This window comes from Scyliorhinus torazame, chromosome 20, assembly GCF_047496885.1.
Source record: "Scyliorhinus torazame isolate Kashiwa2021f chromosome 20, sScyTor2.1, whole genome shotgun sequence".
Lineage (NCBI taxonomy): Eukaryota > Metazoa > Chordata > Chondrichthyes > Carcharhiniformes > Scyliorhinidae > Scyliorhinus > Scyliorhinus torazame.
In genome coordinates, this window is record NC_092726.1 from 41,186,016 (window position 1) to 41,190,273 (window position 4,258).

Sequence of the window (4,258 nt, forward strand, 5' to 3'; positions counted from 1 at the left end):
CTGTGCTTTGGAACTTTTAGTCTACAGTCACTGTTGGTCAAGAGACCTCCAGCTTGGCCGAGCACGGTGGAGTCTGTGCCTGCAGAACCAGTAAGACACAACGAGGCATCGTCTGGCACGCCTTCCACTGTCGTCACCAGAAGAAATGGAGACGCTGTGAAGGCCCAGTGACACCCAACGCATGGAGTCGAAGAAACCTCCAGCTTTCCCGAACAAAGGGCAATCCGTGCAAGCAGCAAGTACTGGCGGAATCTAACAGGCGGCAATGTCTAGTCTCACTGAGCTCAACCCTGGCGTGTTGGGCTTAGAGTCAGCAGAACGAAAAGAGACACCGTGAAGGTATACCTGCATCCAAACCAGGATGCCGTCCAGTCTGTCGCCACACTACCCTGTTGTGCAGGATGAAGGGCTGTGGTACTGAAGTGAGGAGGAGGCAAGACGACATCCTGGGGTGAGAGGGAGTAAAAAGCAGCAGGAAATCTGTGTGGCATATTAGCTGAAAACGGAGCCTGGCTGACGCAAGTCCGCGAGCCCATAGGCTCACAACATTAGTGCGCGAAGCACCCGCCAGCAGAAAAACAAGCAATGCTTTGGAGCCTGAAAGTCCTTAAATTGGTCAGGATTAGACAACTGGACAACAGAGAAAAGGGGAAACCAGGTTTTGCGCCATATCCTGCTTTTGTACATTTTGCTCCCCAAAGCGGGGTGAATGCACCATTCCTGGAAGCATTGCAAGACCAGGTTGATGCGTTGAGCGGAAGGAGCAAGCCCCTGAACCATCTCCGAGTCCCAAAAATCAATTTAGTATTCGGTCCCCAGATAGAGAACATATCAGATATTAAACTGATAAGAACAGATTTTTTTTTTTAAATTTCAAAAAAATATACTTTATTCATAAAAAATTATCATAAGCATTACAGAAACATTTCAAGTTGTCTTGACTGTACATTTCCGGCAGGGTTACATGTTGCCTTGACTTTGTTTCATTCAATTTTGATATTGTCATACACATATCACTCTTTACATTACAGTTCCTTCTTAAATGTTTACAGTGCCATGTTTGTTTTTGTACATTGGAGTGTTGGTTGCCCAGACCGAGGAGCTTTACACTGTTACCCGCCCCTCGGCGTACATTTGCTGGAAAGACTTTACACAGTGGTCTTTCCCCATTGCGGCTTGGCGGCAGCTGCCCCAAGCTTGAGTGCGTCCCTCAGCACGTAGTCCTGGACCTTGGAAGGTGCCAGTCTGCAACACTCGGTCGAGGACAATTCTTTGCACTGGAAGATCAGCAAGTTTCGGGCAGTCAAGGAGCGTCTTTTACCGAGTTGATGACCTTCCAGCAGCAGTTGATATTTGTCTCGGTGTGTGTCCCTGGAAACAGTCCGTAGAGCACAGAGTCCTGTGTCACAGATCTGTTTGGGATAAACCTTGACAAATACCATTGCATCACTCTCCAGACCTTCTTTGCAAAGGCACATTCCACAAGGAGGTGTGTGACCGTCTCATTTCCGCCACAGCCACTCCGAGGGCAACGTGCATTGGCACAGAGCCTTCGGGTGTGCATGAAGAATCTGACAGGGAGGGCCCTTCTCACCACCAGCCAAGCTAGGTCTTGGTGCTTGTTTGAAAGTTCTGGTGATGAGGCATTCTGCCAGATGACTCTGGCAGTCTGCTCAGGGAACCATCCCACGTCCTCCACGGTCTCCTTTTCCCCGAGGACCTCGAGGACATTGCGTGCTGACCACTGCTTCATTGCCTTGTGGTCGAAGGTGTTTTTCATTAAAAACGTTTCCACGAAGGACAGGTGGTACGGTACGGTCCAACTACTCGGGGCGTTCCGGCTCAATGAGGCCAGGCCCATCCTTCTTACACCGGGGACAGGTAGAACCTTTGTATGTAGTGACACTGCATACTGGGGGTCCACGCACAGTTTGATGCAGCTGGACACAAAGATGGCCAACAGGATGAGGGAGGCGTTGGGTACATTCCGCCCTCCCTTCTCCAGAGGTTTGTACATGGTGTCCCTTCGGACACGGTCCATCTGGATCTCCAGATGAATTTGAAGATGGTCCGGGTGACTGCTGCGGTCGGGTTATGGGCCAGACCTGCGCCACGTACAGTAGCAGCGAGAGTACCTCACACCTGATGACCAGGGTTTTGCCCGCAATGGAGAGGGAGCGTTGCTCCCACCAGCCCTGTTTCTGTCTTACCTTTCCTATGCGCTCCTCCCAGTTTTTGGTGCACGCCCCAGCAGCTCCGAACCATATCCCCAGCACCTTCAGGTAATCTGACCTGACAGTGAAGGGGACAAAGGACCGGTCGGCCCAGTTCCCAAAGAACATGGCCTCGCTCTTGCCACGGTTTACCTTGCCTCCCGAGGCCAGTTCAAACTGGTCGCAGGTGGTCAAGAGCCTGCGTCCAGACGCAGGATCCTAGCAGAAGACGGCAACGTCGTCCATGTACAGGGAGGCCTTGACTTGCATGCCTCCACTGCCTGGGATCGTCACTCCTCTTATACCCGGATCCCTCCTGATGGACTCGGCAAAAGGTTCTATGCAGCACACAAAAAGGGCAGAGGAGAGAGGGCAGCCCTGCCTGACTCTGGATTTGATCTGGAACTTTTCTGATTCCCACCCATTGATTGAGACTGCGCTATAGATGTTTGTGTAGAGCAGTTTGATCCAATTGCAAATTCCCTCCCCAAACCCCATTTTGGAGAGCACATCCATCATGTAGGTGTGCGATATTCTGTCAAAAGCCTTCTCCTGGTCAAGGCTGATGAGGCAAGTGTCCACCCCCCTGTCCTGCACGTAGGCGATCGTATCCCTGAGTAGCGCGAGGCTATCAGAGATCTTCCTGCCGGGTACAGCACAGGTCTGGTCAGGGTGGATCACCGACTCCAGAGCCGACCTGACCCGATTGGCGATGACCTTGGCTAGAATTTTGTATTCCACATTCAACAGTGAAATGGGTCGCCAATTTCGAATGTCTTCCCTTTCCCCCTTCTGCTTGTAGATGTGGGTGATGATGCCTTTCCTCATGGACTCTGACATGCTGCCTTCCAGAAGCATACTCTCGTACACTTCCAGCAGGTCTGGGCCGATCCAGTCCCACAGAGCCGAATACAACTCAACCGGTAAGCCGTCCCTTCCGGGAGTTTTACTCGTCTCGAAGGACTTGGCGGCCTTTGTCAACTCGTCCAGAGTTAGTGGTTTGCCCAGGTTTTCCAGCTCGCTGTCGCCTATGACCTCCGTGATAGTCGACAGGAAGGTCTGGGAAACAGTGCTAACTGTTGGCTTCAGGTCATACAGTCCAGCATAAAAGGATTGGCTGATCCTCAGGATGTCAGACTGCGATGACTTTTCAGAGCCATCTTCTTCCTTCAGGCTGCTGATCACAGAGGTCTCTCTGTGCACCTTTTGGAAGAAGAAGCGTGAGCACTTTTCGTCCTGCTCCACGGAGCGGACTCTGTAACGGAAGATAACCTTGGAGGCCTCCGAGGTGTACAGCGTGGCTTGCTGGCTCTTCACCTCTTGGAGATCCTCCTTGACACCCACCCCCATCGACGGCAGCTGGAGCACATTTTGCATACTTTCCTGGAGCCTGGACATGACCCCTCGTCTCTCTCTTACCTTTTGAACGCCCTTGAGGATGAAAAACCTCTTGATATTCCCCTTGATTGCTTCCCACCAGAGATGTGGGGCCTCAAAGAGGGGTTTTACGGTTCTCCAACCTTTGTAATCCCACCTGAGTTCCTCGATGTTCTCAGGGGTCAGCAGTTTTACATTTAGCTTCCACGTCCCCCTGCCTACCCGCTGGTCTTCCTGCAGGTGGCAGTCGGCCAGTAGGAGGCAGTCAGAGAAGAACACCGGCGTTACGTCGGTGGACCTGACCGTGAAAGTTCGGGACACAAAAAAGAAGTCTATCCTGGAGCGGACGGACCCGTCTGGCCGTGACCATGTGTATCTACGCTGCGCGCCATCTGCAGGGTTGCTGCAGACGTCGAGCAGCTTGGCGTCTTTTACCGTTTCCATCAGGAGTCTGGACGTAGCGTCTAGTTTGCTGTCGGCTTTGCTGGATCGTCCAGCCGCATCGATGATGCAGTTGAAGTCACCACCCAGGATGACCGGCTTGGAGGTGGCCAACAGCAGTGGGAGTTGCTGAAGGACTGCCAGCCGCTCACTTTTTACGGCCGGGGTGTACACATTAATAAGTTTGCGAGCAGTGTTTTTGTATTTCACGTCTGCTACGAGGAGGC

At 52.3% G+C, this 4,258-nt stretch overlaps 1 pseudogene; it reads right to left on the bottom strand.

The window, feature by feature from the left end:
* Nucleotides 1-704: 704 nt before the first annotated feature.
* Nucleotides 705-885, bottom strand: LOC140397279 (U2 spliceosomal RNA; annotated as a pseudogene).
* Between the last annotated feature and the right edge of the window lie 3,373 nt (nt 886-4,258).